Source organism: Chelonoidis abingdonii, chromosome 10 (assembly GCF_003597395.2).
Source record: "Chelonoidis abingdonii isolate Lonesome George chromosome 10, CheloAbing_2.0, whole genome shotgun sequence".
NCBI classification, from domain to species: Eukaryota; Metazoa; Chordata; order Testudines; family Testudinidae; genus Chelonoidis; species Chelonoidis abingdonii.
In genome coordinates, this window is record NC_133778.1 from 30,251,160 (window position 1) to 30,269,890 (window position 18,731).

Below are 18,731 nucleotides of genomic sequence, written 5' to 3' on the forward strand. Positions count from 1 at the left end.
CTTGCCACTGATTCCCCCAGGGAATTGGAGTGCTATGCTCACTATGGGGAGTTAAACCCAATACCACTTCCTACATGATGCACCGTAACATAGAAAACTATGTGCAGCAGTAAGTACTTGCAGGATTGGTCTGTCTATAATAAAAATAGCAAAAAGCTTTTTTTAAAAGATGAAATATTTTAAATATACAAAACTGGTCCTGTTTTCTGAAGAGCTGAACCTCTGCCTCCCTGCTTGAAATGGGATCCCTTCATTCTCCTCCCTCCACTGCCCCAAGGAATCCTGACATCAGGTTTCCTCAACTGCTGACTGTCCACAGAACCTTGCTTAAAGGGACAGTCTCTCTACAGGATGCAGGGGACGGAAAGGTGGTCATTTGACATGTCAAAATCTAATATAACCTGGGGCTATCTTTCATTTATGCCCTGAGCTCTGCAGTGTTGGTGGGGGATGATGTCCACCTGCTTCTCCTCAGGCTGATTTTTGCTCCCATATCAACCCCCCATGTGCAGATCAACAGTGCATGCCACACGGTTTACAGAGGAGACTACCTATGAGTTTTCAGGGCATAATCTTGGCCCATTGTTATTAGAATGGTATTAACGATAAGATTACATTTATCGTGCTTCTTTCATCCTGAAGAGGATACTTTGCTGCTTTACAAATCATATCTATGAGAACATTGCAGCAGGTAAGCAAATTAAGGGCTATGCATGAAGGCCACACTGTGCACCAGAGGAAGAGAAGGTGCAGAGAAGGTATGAAGCTCAATGTGTTCTTCCACAGTCCAGGGTGATTCCCATGGTTGGCATAAATTATAGCAGCCTGGAGAATTTGATTCTAAGTGTTGTCCATTAGAAAGAAGAGCAATGAATTGAAGAGTAGGATCAATAATGTTAAGTGACTCAGCAATATCCAGTGTTTCCATCCAGAAAAAGGAGTTCGGCATTATCAGACAGACATGTATTGCACAGCTGAGGTGAAATCCTGGCCTCATAAAAGTCAATGGCAAAACTCCACTTGACTGCAATAGGACCAGGATTTCAGCCCAGAAGAACATGAATCATCCCTCTTTGAATGTGCAGGATTTGGGCACGCATCAGTCATCTGGGAAGTGTTATTACAGTTCCCCTCCACCTATCCTGTTTCCTTAAGCAGTAAGGGCTAGTATTTCATTTTTTAAAATTCTTTCTTTGCATTCCATTTAACATCAGAAAAGACTCATGTTCCCACAAATTAAACATTTATTGGCTATTTATCCTTCTGAGGGAAAGCCACTATAGCCTGATCTGACTGTCCCCTGATATTATCCACAAAGAGCTTCCTTTCATTTTCCTTTCTCTCATTCAGATACCACCTCTTCCTCTGCTCAGTGTGACACCCTCAGAGCAACTAAACTCAGCGTAATCAACGGTGACAAAGTGGGTATGTTCTTACTGTTTTGTCTGAATACTGTGTGCATCAGTTTCCCTTATGTATTATTCAAGTGTCTAGGTAGTGGGACAAGGGTGTGTGATCCTTGCAGAGACCTTAGAGGCAAGTGTGACTGCCTGGGGTATCCTATATCTGTATCCTGGTAACTGATGGCCAGAGATACAAAGTCAGTTGGAGGAGATGGAAAACAAAGTGAGACATGCAGGCCAGGTGACCTGCTTGCCCAGGAAAGAGACAAAGTAAGGAGATGGGGCAGCAGCTCATGACTAAGTCTGGCTGCTGGAAGCTGGTCAGTCTCTTGGGGGAGATCCCAGGGCTTTGGGCTCTGGATCCCCCAAGATGGAATTTGCTGAATGTTCCTGCTGTCTATACTAACAAGATCTGTTCTACATTGTGTTCACATCAACTAATAAACTCTTCTGTTTTACAACGCTGGCTGAGAGTCACTGCTGACTGCAAAGTTGGGATGCATGGCCCTTTGGTGGGGTGTAAGGCTTTCCCAGGTGTCCCATCCAGGCAGACTAGCTGCAGGATGCTCACAGTGTTAACAGGGCTGCTGAATGCTCCAAGATCAGATCCAGGAACAGGCTTCTTGCCCTGCTGAGAATGTGCACTGAAGGAAAACACGCTGCACTAGAATCCTGCCTGACTTCATTCCGAGCTGTTTCAGAGTACCAACACTGCGATTCTGTGACACCAACAGGTACATTTGCTCCACAAAGACAGTTAAAAACGAATGATGCATCTTTATTGGATAACAGAGTTGGTTTGATGGAAAGAATGAAGGGATCTAGGCCTAGCTTACAAAAATCAGAAAACTGAATGCTATGTTAGTGACACGAATAACCATATTGCTGGCATTTAAAATATTTCATTGGTTTCTTTCTTTAGCCAGAATCCATTCAGATTATTTTTAAGTAAATTTAGACTCTGTTCAGAACTTTCATTTTCTTTTCACTTCTAAATTCTCTTAATATACTTACTCCATCACTTTTACTATTCTTCTAATCTGTATCCCCTTTCCTCCATTCTACTTATTTTTCTTTTAGTTCTCTTCTCTCTCTTCTCACCACCATCACACCTGCTTTAAAAGCCAGTACATTTCTTTACATTTAAGTAAGATGTCTGCCCTTCCAGATTCAATGTGTTCCTGCATATTAACCTGCAAGTAAATTTTGTTCCTCACAGCTATTTCCTTAAGGTGTTATCTTCATTTTAAAATTGGATTAGTTTAAAAATAAAATGAAATATAGATAAATTGCAGGAAATAATTCATGAAAATTCTCATGCTTTGTGTCTATAAAACGGGGTACATTAGAGATCAGAACTTCAAAGAGTTTGGAGGGTTTCTTTGATAAAGTACCCATGTTGTATCCATCACCTTTTCTGAACGTACAGCAGAGCATTTAGTCTACAAAACAAATCTGAAAATCTATCAAAAATAGTCTCTCATTGGCCTATAGGTAGCTCATAGTTTTAATTAGGAGGAAAATAACATGTGAACAGCATGTGTTTGATCTTCATATTTCTGCTCATAACTAGAACCAGAAAAATGCTGAAAAATGGATGGGGAAGAAACTTATCTGAACTTTTTTCAAACCTCATTCATGTTCACATTGTGTTTGGCCTAACAAGTTATATACGGTAATTTCTTATATTATCAGAAGTGGTCTGTGCAGCCCCTTCCAGCAACTATGTTTTCATTATGCAAACTATGAAATGAAAACTGATGTTTAAATGATGTATGGGCAAATGCTGAACACTAGATGGCAGCTTTACACTGCACATAGTCTTTTAGGTAGCTAGAGAGTAATGTTTCCCCTGCCTCGGTTTAAAAAGGTTTTCTCCAGTATAGTTCATAGCTGTTAATATGATATAAGAACTTTTTTGTGTCTTGTTTCTTGGGCTTGGTTGATTCACATAGTGTTACTCAATATGTTTTAGTAGGAGAGCTCTGGATTAGCAAATCTTTGGTGCACAAACCTGTTCTGTTTAACTTACTGTATATATTGATTCTGTTTAACTTACTATATACATGGTAGGGTGTCAAAAATCTTTTGGCTGCTCAGATTTTTCTTTAAACCTAGGACCTAATGATCCAAGATTTTTCCTTTCTATAAAGTTAATCTGGATCATCAAGTCTTGAGTGTAGTCATAAGGCTGAGACCCTTGACAGATTTTGGCGATCCTACCACATCTACAATAAGCTAAATATTGCTGGAGCATTTAGTTTTAAAACAATTATAGGAAAGAATTTTATTTGCCAAAAAGAAATTGTGAATTTTAGAGATGTTCAGGTAAAAAAATACTCACTACTTTGTCCATGGACAATTCTGCTTGCTTGGGTCAGTTGCTTCCCAAAAAGAAAGAGTGAAAAGATCAATCTACTTAACTACAGTACTAATTATTACATTCCTGTATGTTTTGCTTAGATATTTATCATGACCAAGAACTAATTTCACATCAGTGTTCAGGTTCAAATTGCTTCTCCTTATTTTCTAGCTCTTTATAGCCCAACTATGCTGCTAGAGAACAGGGTCTAGGCAATTCCATATTTCCATGATACCGCTTCCTTTTAAAACTATAAGCCAGTTTTACACTAAGGTAAGGCCATTGTCCTGTGTGGAGTTACTCTTGATTTATATAAGTGTGAGTTCAGAATCAGACCCAGTGTCTTGTTTATTTCTTCCTGCATTGGCCAGAAATTTAGCATATCAATTATTGGTTTGAGTGTGTTTGTTTAAAAAGACATACATTGATCATACTTTATTCTCAAACAGTTATCACATTGATTTAAGACCTCTGCAGCGCTTAGATGCATGTGAGGCAGATGACCATTAAAGTCCCAATCCTGCAAATACTTATCTCATGAATATCTTTACTTAGATGTGAAGTTTCATTCAATTCAGTGGCACTACTTGTGTGTGAGAGTTAGCAGGATTGGAGTCCAAAACGTCTTGAGCTCCCATTTGTTTTGGATTACGGCATTGTCATTTACATTTTCAAAATATCTATTGATTTGGGAAGCCTACAGTTTTCGATGGCCAGGTTAGTGCACCTGAAAGAGGCTTGATATTTTGAGGATAAGTCATCAGCACCTCAAAAAGTCACGTCCCAGTTCCAAAATCTATTGACGTTAGTGGAAAGACTTACATTAACCTCAGTGAGCTTTGACTCAAACTCTAAACTTGCATGTTCTCAAGAATGCCCAAGCTGGGCAACCAAAAATTAACATTTCTGAGATCACTAGCCACTTTGGAAAATGTAGGTCTGAATTCTGTCCAGCACTGATCCACATGGCCATTTTTATTTTATTTTACCTTGATATTTTCTCTTGCACTCATGCAATCTCAATTTTATTTTATTTTATTTTTTGCAACTGAAAAAAGGGGGTGGGGAGTGAGACAGGAACAACCTGGTAGTTTTAATTTAATATTTGTCTGCATGTGGAGATTTGATTCTGATCTTTAACATAATTTTATTCTTCCAATATTAAACTATTTCTAGGTATATCTTCTTAGCACTTAACAATCAAATGCCTAGAGCAACATACAGTGCTGTCATCTGTAGAAAGGATTCTGTCAGAGATGGTTAGGTCACTGAGCTAGTAAGTAAGAATGCAGCTATTGTCCTAAATTCTTTGTTTATAAGTAAAGATTTAGGTTGGTTTATTTTTCTGGAACTTGTTTTAACCTGGGGAAAGAATGAATATTTTCAGATTCACTTCAAGGCACTAGTTTATCTGGATGGCAAGTTTCAACAGATCTCAGTGAAGGTGAAAGGAAACTAGCTTTCACTAGGAACAATACATTTGGATACCATATGAAACATGTCAGTGTTCAGGCTGCCTCCAGCTCTTGTGTGGGAATATAAGAGGCGCTTGCTTTCTGGGGGTGTGCTATTTGAGAAAGAAAGAAATTTAATACTACTAAATGCAGGCGGGGTCAGAGTGATGTAACAGGAAGCTCTGATGTTTCCCTTCTGCTGCTGATCACTTACAATCTGACAACCCTTGCAATTCTCCTCAGAGCAACCCCCCTCTCCACAGAAGACCAGAGTAACCTCTTACATTAGGATCATCAGGCTCTGATAAACTGGATTATACCCATCTTGCAGGATCAGATTGTAAGTCTCTTATCATTCTCCACCTTGCTGGGGGGAGGAGGAAGAATCACACTCTTTCATAAATTGAAAGGCAAAAATCAAATTGAGATCCAAGAATTTATTTGAATTTTTTTCCAAAGGAACTGTGTTTGGTGAGTACAGATTAAAACAGATTTATTGTATTATTAAAGAAGAATGACATCCCTATGGCATCTGAATGATTTTATCAAAATGGATATTAATATTATAAGGAGGAACTGCTTGTTTTTTTAACCTGAGCATGTTGGTAATCTGCAGAGGTAGAGCTATAAGAAAAAAAGTCTTTATGTTTTTTAGTGAACAAATGCTGAGCTGATTTTATAACTGATATTGTTAGAATATATAACAAATTAATCAAAAGTTGGATTGGTAAAAAGGATGATACAAACAAGACACTGAAGTCAGCCCTTAAAGGATTCTTTCACAAATCCTAATATTAGCTGATCAGGTTTCAGTATTTGCATCTGGAGAGGATTAGGGCTTTACTGGTTGGGAAATAGTCCTTAAAACTAATTCAGGACAAGTGGGGTTCTTTCAAGAGAGGAAGAATTAAGTGATAAAAGCAGAGCAGTTTTTTTTACTGGATTTTCTTCTAGTCTCACTGTCATTGTTATCATACAGGAGAAAGAGATTACATTTAAATTAGATCAGAATGACTCCTTGCTGCTTTATAACAGAATTTAAAAGGATTCTGTCATTTTTAAGGAAAAACTAACTTTGGTTTGTCAGTTTTTAGTGAGGTTTTTTTCTTCTTCTTTTTCACGAGGTTTTCTTTCCCTACCAAATGTGTGTGTGGCCAGGGAAGGGGTGATGTGTTGTCTATGGGGGTTTTTTTGGTTTTGGTTTGGGGGGTGGTGGTTTTTTGGGGGGGGGGGGTTAGTTTTTCCTTCTGTGTTGATCAGTTTTAAAAAATGTTTCCTCCTTTCCCCAACTTATTAAACCATTGCAGTGTGGAAAACTGGAATTGTATGATTGGAGTGGGTACATTTTAGTATAAAGGGTTAAGCTGATGCTAAAGTTTGGTATCTATCTTGTTTGCCCTAGAAAGGATTAAACTTTCTAATTTAGAAGCAGTATTTCCTGTCTGTATCCATGAAGCCACATTCCTATAATAGTTACCTTTGATAGTGAATTGCTGCATGTGTGTGTATGTATGCTTGGCAGGGGGAGCTGATGTCATGGATCATTAGATAGAAAACACCCATGAAAATGTATGCTAGTATGGGAAATCTATGTTGAGAATTATATCGATGACAGTGTACATATGAGATACAAATGAGACTTGTCCTGTGATCATTCAGTTAGCCCCTGCTCACATTTTGAGGGTACTAATACTGGAAAACGCGTCTGTGTTGTTACTATCTTAATAAATTCACATTTATTACCTGGGGCCAAGCTCTACTCTCATTTACATCAGATTATCTTCACATATCATGGAACCTAGTCACTCATTTGCAACTATGGGGGATTTAACAATTAAGAATGGTGCTTTATAAATGACTCAGTTATGCGCTCAGATACACTGCCTCTAAATCTAGAGTAATTCCATTGAAATCAAAGGAGTTTCACTAATCTAGATCAGCATGACTGATAGTCGGTTTTATTGGCTGTATCTTTTCTTTAAAGCTGTGATTTTCAACCTCTTTTCATTTAGGTATTCCTAAAAATCTTCAACTGGAGATATAGAGCTCTTCGGAAATCTATTACCTGCATATATAGTTCAATTCTGTTCAGTCCGGTTTTGTCTTTCACAGACTCCTTAGACGTAGTGTTAAAAACCACTACTTTAAAGATCACACAAAAATCAGTAGCATGAGGGAGGATGTGCTCTGCTGTATGTTGTGTATCACTTCATGTGTGATTAATGTAGCAGTTCAGAGATGGTAATGCTATCTATTTTAGGCACCGTGTTTTAGCCAGTTACTGTATTTATACAGTATTCTCTGAAGAATCTCATATGATTCTGCTTCCACTGAGGTCAAACTCTCAGTGATCTGAGGATCAGTCTCAAACTCTTTATCTTACTTTAGCAATAGGTGTGGGGCAAAAGGCATTTAGTGTTGATAAAATCAAACAATAAAAAAATACAGAAATAAGTGCTAATGTTGTTTTAATTAACTGAATACTAGAAATAATTGGCTGCAACAACTGTTTCCACTAAATGGTTTAGGCTCCAATCTTTCACAAGCTTAACTTTGCTCAAGTGAGTAGTACCAGAGACTTCAATTGGGCTTCTCACACCTGAAATATTAAGCATGTGTGTAAGTGTTTACAGGAGCAAGTTCCGAATCTAAAATGATTAGCATATTTAATATGTGATAACCAACCAGTGATGCTGAGTGGTTTGGGTCAAATGATTTGATGTACAAAAGAAAAGTATTAAGTATACCTGACTACAAACCATGGGTATGACCAAATATAGGATCAAGTTCTGTGGTACTCAACATCCTGATTCTCCCAGGCTTACTCAAGCTGTGATACCTTGCTCAGTAATTTAACCAAACACACGCTGACCCTCGGCAGGCAAAACTCCCATTGACTTCAGTGGCAGGTCTGCTCAATTTTCAGAAATGCAAGATTTGTCCCAACAAACTATTTTTTTTTTTTGATTTGGCACAACCGATAAAGTCCTGGCCCCACTGAAGTCCATGGGAGTTCTTCCACTGACCAGCATTTCACCAAAGGTGTGCATGTTATAGTTAGTTTTAGTTTTGTGCTGAGGAATTAACTGCATCACAGATATCAGGATGTAAGGATGTCTCCCCTTACACCTTTTTGTTTTTTTTCCTCACAGGCTGCTGATAGACATTTTTTAGTAATTTCAAATTTTTTTTTATATTGATTATTCATTTTAAGTCTGGAAGTATTGAGTAAACTTGTTTAATCAAAATTCAGTGAGGGTTAGATTCTGCCCTGCATATGCCTGGGGAGCAGTGCCTGATTCTCTGAGGAGTTCCAGTGATTTCAGTGGGACTGCTCAAGGAGTAAGTTACTACTTGACATGAGTAAAAGTGTCTGAATCCAGATAGCAGGAAATAAAGAATAAAACTACCCCCTGCCAATACTTGCTCAATTTAGTTCTTGCAAATGCAAGTAGTTCCATTGCCTGCTGTAGAACTACTCGAGTGTGAGGCTTCTGTAGCACTGGGCCCACAAAGCTTTCATAAATCACGAAGGCAAACCTATTTGAATACTTCAGTAACTTCCTACAAGAAAATACTGAACCCAGTCTGTTTCCAATATTAAAGTATATGCAGTGATATTAAAAATATACACCTCAATCTCCATATAAGGCTGTCCTCGGGAGCCAAAAAATCTTACTGTGTTGTAAGTGAAACTGTGTTATATAGAACTTGCTTTGATCTGCTGGAGTGCGCAGCCCCGCCACCCTGGAGCACTGCTTTACCGCATTATATCCGAATTCGTGTTATATCGGGTGCGTTATATCAGGGTAGAGGTGTATTTCTAGTAAGTTTTATAGTAAATATTAAAAGTGCCTTGTGCTACTTCATGAGGGATTTCAATGAAAAGTTAGTGTCTACATTTCTGTAGGCTTCTTAACTTGCACTTTTTTAAAGAAGTTATTCTCTTCTGTGCATTTGTTTAGTTTTCTTGGTTTTAGTAGTAAAATTCCTTCTATGCATACTGTTTAGCTGTTATTTATGAATGTATACAGAATACTGGAATAAATTCACAGCCCAAATTGTAAAAGCATGTACAATAACTTGTCATTGATGGTGTATCAACTTTAGATCAAAAAATGTACTTGATTAAGAGGTATACTTATTGAAAACACCTTCCCTAGGCTTAGTTTCTCAGTTAGGAGGGGAAATGTTTAAGACTTTAACGTATAACATGTCAGAATTTTGGAATTTATTCTAGCACAGCACTGAGTTTAGGAACAAGTGAATAGTTCTACAACCAGATTTCACTTGGTTTTTGTTAAGAAAATAGCTGTTAAATAAGAAAAACCTGATAGGTTTTTGTTGTTGTCCATACCATGCTGTTTTTCATTCATGATATGATTAATGATTTCTTAAATAATCAGAGATATTCTGTTTTTAAAAGGTGTCATGCAAATTGGATCTAATCCGGTTTGTCCATTCAATTCCTGTGTTCTTCAGAAAAAAAAAATACAAGGCACAACGATCAATATTTGAAATTGAATACAGTTCAGTGCCATTCTTGTTTTTTATGAACCAGATAAACATGGAAAATTTGTCCCATTAATATTCAAACCTCTTTCTCTTTAAATTTAAAATTTGCTACAATATCTTATTTTTAGTCAGATATTTTCAGTATGATATAAATACATTACACAGAGCAAAGCAGAAATTAGACCATTCCTTATCTCATTTCTGTTTAGAGAACTCTAAACTCTCCAGAATTATAAACATGAATTAAATTAGCTTTCATCGAGTATCTTTGCTTTTGAAGCATTTTCTTTGTTCTATTCTTGAAACACAGGCAGACTTGGAAGAGTTAACTTTTGCATTTTCAATCAAATCTTTTGTTTTCTTGTTTCTCCTGCATGTCTGCCTTTGGTTCCTCTGGCTTGTTTATGGTGTTTACATTTCCCCAGAAAAGCTATTCTTTTTTCTGCCCTACCTCTGTGCAAACACTTTTAATCATTGCTACAGTATATATTGTCCAGTAGGACTAAAGTGATTTATTTAGAGCCGCTTTCCCAGGATATGATACAGTTGAAATTCATTATTTCTAAAGTGAACTAAGCTTTAAAAAAATGGCTTAACTTAAACTAAGTAATGTTTACTGTACCTCAGAAGGTATAAATCAGCATATCTTTGTTGAACTCAAAGAAAATGTCCCATTTTATACCAGCTGAAGATCTGTTACAAGAAGTTCAGTTTCCATGGGACATCATTAAACCATACCTGACAAATAAACAACTAATGGAATGTTAGAAGACGTCAATTGATATATGGCTAGATCCTGCATGTCTTACTCAAGCAAATTCCCCCTGAGTTCAGGGAGAATTTTGTCTGCGTAAGGACTGCAGAATACAGCTTGTATTAGTCAGGCTCAAGTTGGAATACCAAGTTCTATGAATTAAACACAGTGATGATGACACTTTTTTCCTAAAGAATATTCTATAGAGGTTTTTTATTTTTAAAACAATGATCTCTTTAGTGTTTAGTAAATTGTATTTGCTCTTAATAGTCTTATTCATACCATAATAATTAAAACCCTTCTTTCAACATTATCTAGGGCTCTTTAATGCTAATTCCAAATTTGAAAACTGCAGGAACTGTAGTAGTATGAAATTATATAAAATGGAACTCTTTATATTCTTATTTGTCTCTTTTGTGTGTATAATTATGATGGCTGTTATAGAAAATCATTGTAGGTACTAATTGATTTGAGTGCATTAAGCTATTGGTTAATCAGTTTACTTTGGTGGGTGGAGGGGAGAACCTAACACCACTTAAAATATTGTGCAGGGATCTCCTTTGTAGTTAGATTTGTATCGATATTCATTTGTTTTGTGATTTTTAAAAATATTTATTTCCATCTGTCTCTAGCAGCAAAACTGTAATTTGTTTCCAACATCTTATGTCCAATAATTCTCATTTGATGTATTTCAATGACTATCTTAACAGTGAGCCCCTTACCCTGCTTTGCCATGAATGGGATTGGGTATTTCAGTGGATACCTGCTACGCACAGAAAAGGAAATTGTTGTACAACCTTATTTTACTATATAAACATACATTTTCAGGGATGATCATGCAGCCTTCTGTATAATGGGGACATCCACCCTTCTGTTCATTGAATCCAGCAGGTGTCATTCTGGGGTCTAAAAGTGAGAAATATTTTAGAAACTAGTATAAATCTGAGATTTGGGGGCAGAATGTACTATTGAAAAATGATCCCTTTATCAGGCATTTTCCAAGATGATTTCTCAAGCATGCCATTTTGCATCTTAGGTTATTTTGTTTTGCTATATCCCATCTTGCCAGTGTTCAGTATCCCTTCTGAATTTTGAAATCATGATAAAATACAACTGTAGATCTGCATCTGGTGCAGGATGAGAAATTTCAACCCCAAAGCTCAGTTTTGAGCCAGGGAAGGTATTGGAACCAGCTTTGTTTCTAATATTACTAATAGCGTCTGTGAGGATATACTATTTGTACGTATTTTACAGTAAGTTCCAGAAGTCTTCCTTGCAAACCCAAATTCTCATTTTAGTCAGTGGGAAGGTCGGTCGCACAAGTGACACATTTGCAGTTACTCTGAGCCCAGTAAGTTGCTTTGCAGTAGGTTATCATGAACATGCATTTACTGAGACAATCCGTACATTGTTTTCTATTTGATTTTTGCTCAGAGTGACATTATGTCTCTTTCATTGTAAAAATATTTTGAGTAGAGGAACTTTTACACATTCTACCAATTCATTAGAACAAAAAAGACAATTCCGTACTTTTGCAAGTAAAAGAGTCACGTCTGTGTGCTGCTGAGATAATTTGAGGGCTATGTATGATGTGTTCATTATGTTCTGGTGGGTTTTAAGTTGGATGTATAAATTCATATTGCAATGGACAGAAGCACAGTTGTTCTCAATCAGTGCATTGCCAGAAAGTATTCCTTTGTCTACTTCTCCTATACTGTATAGATATATTTTCCTGACCATTTCAATTTCCCCCCTGATTTAAATGATGAAGTTTTACTTTGTGGCTGTTTGATTCCTTTACAGAGGAGGCTACAGATATTGTTGTTTATAGTCCATGAACTTAGATGGCGAAGTTGTACCCATATGACTGTATAAGGGGTGTACACTGAATGGAATGCCTCACTAGCCTTCTTTGGAAACCTGCCCAGCAAATTCTGTGATGCCTTAGTCTACCTATGAGTGAGACCAGAATGCACATCATATTAATAAATGGAAAGACTGATGAATCTCAAGATTATGCTGTTAGTTGAAAAGTTCTAAGAGCAATTGGCAATACAAGCCTATAGCTTCACTGCAAAGATGCTGTGTCATACACATGCCTCCGGCAAAGAGTCCAGTGTTCTTTGTGAAGAACTCTCAACTCAGACCTGACAAACTCACTACACCAACCACATGCCTTGCAGGGTATTCATGCATAAAGAATAACATGTAAGGTATCTATAGGGAGTTCATAACTTGTCAAGATTCATACACATTGTGAGATTTATGTACGGGTAATATTTTAGGAATAATATAACTATCCTGAAAATATGCTATATGGATTTGGAGTAAAAGTTAATGACCAGGGGATAATATGTCTTGGTGATGTTCCATCCTAGCAGGAAGGATGGATATCACAGAGGAATGCTTCAAAGACATTCAAGAACTGGGGTGCATCTATTGTTCCCCTGCAGGGTAAAGACTGGGCTGGCGTAGCCTGAAAGAGAGAGCTTGAGTGGCTAATGGGCTGGTAGTCTTAGCCACCATGGCACGGGTTGTCTCACTAGAAATGGGAGCTTACAAGGAGACTCTCAGTCTTAAGTACCCACAGAACCATCAAAAGCTGTTAAATATCATTCATCTTACACAGTTACAGAATTTGTAACCTCGTTAAACACTCCTGTTTCCTTTCTTTCCCTACTCTTTTTCCTCTTTAAGCCCCCATCCTGTTCCGTTTTTATTCTGTTCCATTTCCTTTCCTGTGATGATGTCCAGTGAGTCATTTTGCCAGGCATTTAACAGGACAGCTTGACAACACTTCCAAAAGCTTATCCTATACTGGCTCATGTATATGAAACTAACCTCTGCTGTATCCTTCCTTTAAATAAAAGATAAGTGTCTGCTCTTAACACACATCTAGCTCGTGGGGAGAGGAAACTCTTTCTGCAAATGACTGTACAATGAAAAGGAGAAATTCACAGCCATTGCATCCTTCTTGAAAACCATTCTTAAGAAGAGAGACTTATCTATTGTAACTGGACTAGGGTTGACAACTTTCTAATTGCACAAAAGCAAATATCGCTTCCTTGCCCCTTCTCCGAGGCCCCACCCCCTGCTCACTCCATCCCCTCTCCCTCTATCACTTACTGTCCCCCACACTCACTCACTTTCAACGGGCTGGGGCAGGGGGTTGAGGTGCGGGAGGGCTGCAGCTGGGGGTGTGGGCTCTGGAGTGGGGCCAGGGATGGGGGGTTTGGGGTGCAGAAGGAGGCCAAGGGCTGGGGCATTGGGGTGTAGGGATGGGGGTGAGGGCTCTGGCTGCGGGTACTGGCTCTTGAGTGGGGCCAGGGATGAGGGGTTTGCGATGCAGGAGGGGGCTAAGGGCTGGGGCAGGAGGTTGGGCTTTGGGAGGGAGATTGAGTGCAAGAGGGGATGCGGGGTCTCAGTGGTGCTTAGTATGGCTCCCAGGAAGTGGCCGCCAGGTGCAGGTGCGCTCAGGGAAGCTCCGTGTGCTGCCCTCCTCCCCAAGCACCGCCTCAGCATCAGCGTCCCAACTAGCGGCTGCAGGGACATGCTGGTTGCTTCTGGGGGCAGTGTGGAGCCATGGCAGGTGGGGAGTCTGCCTTAGCCCCACCACGCCACCAACTGCACTTTTAATGGCCTAGTCAACAGTGCTGACCAGAACTGACTGGGTCCCTTTATGACCGGGCATTCCAGTCAAAAACTGAGTGCTTGGCAACCCATAACTGAATGCATTTGGCAACTAAGATTTTTTAACTGATTTAATATTTCACGGGGAAGCTGTTAATAGTGGTTGAATGCTTAAAACAAATAAGATCAGGAGATGTCAAAGCTCAGGTTCCTCTTTCAATGTTATTTTGGTATGTTCAGTTGGTTACTATTTCCTATTTCTCTTGTTAAATGTGGTCTTTACTGCACCATATTACTCTTTACTGGCCCATTCAGCACTGCATTTAAGCACATGGTTAAGGCCCACTGATGTCAATCAGAAAAAACATGTGCTTAATGTAGTTTGAGCGCTCTGATTCTCCCCAGTTGTTGCAGAACTCATGCTCATCCATCAGTTACTACTAATGAAGATCTGAAAGCTTCTGTTTCTTTTATCATAATGACCATGCTACCATGTCTCCTAAGTCATAACAGCCTGATTAATATTGACGTTAAAATTAGATGTCAGTGCAAAAAATAGAAATGCTGCAAAACTGTCTTAGATCATCCCTATTCTAATTTGTTTTTTAAAGAAATAAAACTGTAGAAATAACAAGAAACTGTTGGTTGGAAAGCCAAACAAGTAGGCGCTGGGAGCAGTTTCTCCTTTTATTTATTCATGCTGTCTTATTGCCCTTTGGATTGTCCAAGGATTCCCTCAGCACTCTTGTCAGTTATTTTCTCCCATTGCAGCAACTTAATTTCTGGCAAAAAAAAGTGTATAGGGCTGTCTTCAAACCTCACCAGTGTCATTCCTGTATTGACTAGAGAGGCCACTGCAGCATGTTATGAGAGTTCTTTCCCTCCCGCCGATGCTGAATGTAGCGCCTCTGCAGTACTGCTAGATCAGGGAGCAATCCTGAATCTCTCACTTTGTAGCCCTAGCCCCTGGGCCAGCTGCCTGACCCTCTATTTTTCTTAAATTATTTCCCAGGCACTATAAAAAATATACAACAAAGAAGAGCTCAATGAGAGCTATTTGTGGACAGTCAAGGGCAGAATTTGGCCTATAGAGTTCAACTGGGCACATTTTATTTAGTGATATGGAGATAATACCAATCTGCTGACATGCTAAGCTTTTTCTAGGAGTCACATTACAACACAGTGAAGGACATGGCAGTACTTCAGGATCAGTCCGATGGATAGCAAAATGACTGTACTCACCGTGGTTGGCAGGTACTCCAGTGTGTGTGTGTGTGGGTACTGGAATATTTTGAAATTGTACCAGCAATACAACTGAATTTACACTGGTGGTGTGGAGTCAGGACCCAGAGATTCTAGATTCAGGAAAGATTTTAGGCCCCATTTCCAATTAATGTTCTCAGCCTACTGGAAGAAAAATGATAATCCCTGAAAGATGATCCAGTGTGATAGGATTCGCATTCTAGCAGCTGCCTCTTTCATAACCTTACCTACTCAGGACAGGATGCTATACTGATAACCACCATCACCACCCCTCCCTAACCCATGTGTTTTTCAAAAATCCTCAGTCAGGCCCCAAAAATCATGAGATTATCCTAAATATCATGAAATTTTAAAATATTTTTTCTAAATTTAACCTAGTTTTGAGCCTTTAGGGTTCATGTGTTCAACTTTATTCCCCAACTATGTAGGCTAGAAACATTCTGTGTGTGTATGAAAGCTCAAGAGTCTCACAAATAGATGTCTATAGAAGTTGGGGCTTTAATAAAAAAACTGAATATGTAAAAACATCATGAGACAATAAAATCATGAGATCGGCAGCACTGAATCTGATAAAAGTACTGAAAATGGGGGAGATTAAAGCAAATGAGAGAAATAACGACTAATGGAGTGATGGGGGCACATATGGATTGTAGGCTTAAAATACAGTCTTCATAGAAGAGTAGAAAGTTCGTTCAGGACAAAATAATTGAATGGAAGGTCTATGGCCACCATAGGTTTAAATCCTTGAAGGATCCCTCTGCTCTGCTCATGTATTTAGGGCCATCTGTCCAAGCTGAACCAAGTACTCCACAACCCTTCATAAACTGCTGCCACTTCTTTACATGCACACACAAATAAAATGATGCAGTTGTATATGACATGAGCTCACAGTAGTGTTGTTATATTTCTCGTATAGGATGTATTTTAGTGTACACAATATTTTAATCCAGCAACAAAACAATTGGAATGAGTTCTGGAGTTTAGCAGATGGTTAATTAGAACACCATGGGCTCCTCTGTTCCTCTTGACTCAAGGTATGTCTGAACAGAGAGAAGGTATGTGAACTTCTATCTAGGCCATTACAAGATTTTAGCTGTCTATTACAGTGAATTTTTTATTGAATTGCATATAGATTCTAATATGTTAAGGCTGAAGCAAAAAGAATTCAGTGTTTATTTGGTATCTTTGTCTTCCTGGAGATAATAGAGCCACATAATGTAGAGGTGGAAGAGATCTATTAGCTAATCCATTTCATATCGATGCCAGTGAAGGATTCTTCCCTATCTTTCATTTATTAGTACAATCAGGCTAGTCTTAAATATGGCAAGTGATGAGGCTTCCATGATATCTCTTGGGTGTACAATACATTTAGTTGTCATGACATTTTTCTTGAGATTTAGTCTAGAGTTTTCCTTTCAGCCCTATTCTTTCTAGTCATATACTGTCTTTAAATGCAAAATAATACCTCTCCCTCCTTTTGGTATTAACAAATATTTAAAAAATGTAATAATATCTATCTTTAATCATCTTGTAACTAAGACATATTTCTCCTTCCCCAGCATACCTAGCCCCACACTAGTTTAGATGGTCCCTTTAATTTGTCAATTTTTTTTTGGTAATAAAGGTCTCAAAATTGAACACAGTTTTCCTTGGGTGGTTGAACCAGTCTTAAGCAAAGAGCAACTGGTGTTACCTCTGCCTTGTTACATGTCTGCATGTGAAGCCCAAAACTACATGGGATCCTCTGCTGCCCTGTAGCTGCAATAAAAATCTGCTGATTGGTTGTTCTGTAGGACTAGGAGCTACTATAGGATAGCCAACACAGTGTTGTTTTCTTGTGCAATCTTACTAGAAACCAGCTATGTTTCCTTCAGTAATCTGTGGCCTGTTATAAGTGCTGTAAGACTATTACTATAAATGTTCTTCTATGGGAAGTTCTAACTGAATGGTAAAATACATTGATTAAAAGATTCTGGAGAAAAAATCTGTTTGATATATTTACTTGTATCATCACTGGTAGCTTTAAATATGTGTTAATGTAATAAGGGGATGGGTAGAAAAACTTACTAACAAACTAAATTAGTTCTAGTGTAATTAGCAAAATAAAAATAAGTAAGAATAGCTCAGTCTGTTGACTTTGGAGTTCTGAACAAATGTGAAATTTCAAGAAATAGTTATTTTTGTACACAAGAAAATAGTTTCTGTCTCTCAGATTGTCATAAACAGATAGCTAAGGGTTAATGTTTCTTTTACCTGTAAAGGGTTAACAAAGGGAACCAAACACCTGACCAGAAGACCAATCAGGAAACCGGATTTTTCAAAGTGAGGGAGGGAACTTCTGGGTGTGTTTTGTCTTTGTTCTGCCTGTTTGTTTTCTCTTGTTTTTTTTTGTCAAGTTCATTATGAATGTATTAAGACTTTAGCCTAAGTAGGAAAGAAAGAAGTTGATTACTAAAATCAGAGGCAGAGGAGCATGAAATCTGAATGATAAAATGTTACTCCTTCAAATTCAGAAAGGACGAATTTGTATACATTTTTCAAAGTTGTGTGCAGTTTATTAGCAAAACATGGCCCAATTGCACTGGAGAATGGCTGAATCCCAGAAGGCAAGATATCTTCCACACTGAAACATTAAAGGTGCTAAACCTGTCTCATAGCCTCTGTCCTAAATCTGGACCTTAGCGCTCCAAATCTGGGTGCTTAGCATGAACTCCACTTAATTATCAGCTTGGATCTTATCTCGCTGCCACAATGGATTCTGAGCACCTGATAAACTCTCTGGTCTCCCCCAAACCTTTCCCTGGGGACCCCAAGACTCAGATGCCCTGAGCCTCAACAAAGGGAAATACCCCACTTCCCTTCCTGCTCTTTACTTTCTCCCAGATTTTCCCACCCTGGGATACTAGGAGATTTCCCTGCTTCAATCCTTGAAACACAAAACAGAGAGGACGATTTACCTTCCCCCCTCCTTCTTCTTCCCCCCTCCCAGTCTTTCCCTGAGAGAGACAGTACTCTGGCACAGAGATTCCTATCCCTTGCCTTAACTAGGAAAGAAATCCAACAAGTTTAAAAAAAAGCTTTATATAAAAAAGAAAGAAAAAACACATGACATGATCACTGCATCAAGATGACATAACACAGGGCTATTGCTTAAAAGAAAAATATGAATAATCAGCCTTATTCAAAAAGATATCCAATTTAAACTATTCCAGCAACTCCACACATGTAAATACAAAAATACAATATAAACCTATTGCTTTTCCTTTGTACTCACAAACTTGGGAACAGAAGGGTAGAAAGAAGCTTGGAGATAGAAAAAAAAAGCTCTTCCTCATAAAGCGAGGAACAAT

At 38.4% G+C, this 18,731-nt stretch overlaps 1 protein-coding gene across 4 annotated transcripts in view; it reads left to right on the forward strand.

Moving 5' to 3' along the window:
• Nucleotides 1-5,427: 5,427 nt before the first annotated feature.
• Nucleotides 5,428-18,731, forward strand: part of CALCRL (calcitonin receptor like receptor) — a 115,713-nt gene continuing 102,409 nt past the window's right edge. For 2 of the 4 annotated variants that reach the window (XM_075070067.1, XM_032791252.2), the window contains exon 1: nucleotides 5,428-5,690. The gene's annotated coding sequence lies outside the window, so the exon portion shown is untranslated. The remainder of the gene's footprint in view (nucleotides 5,691-18,731) is intronic. The other 2 variants (XM_075070068.1, XM_032791253.2) reach the window with 1 other exon arrangement.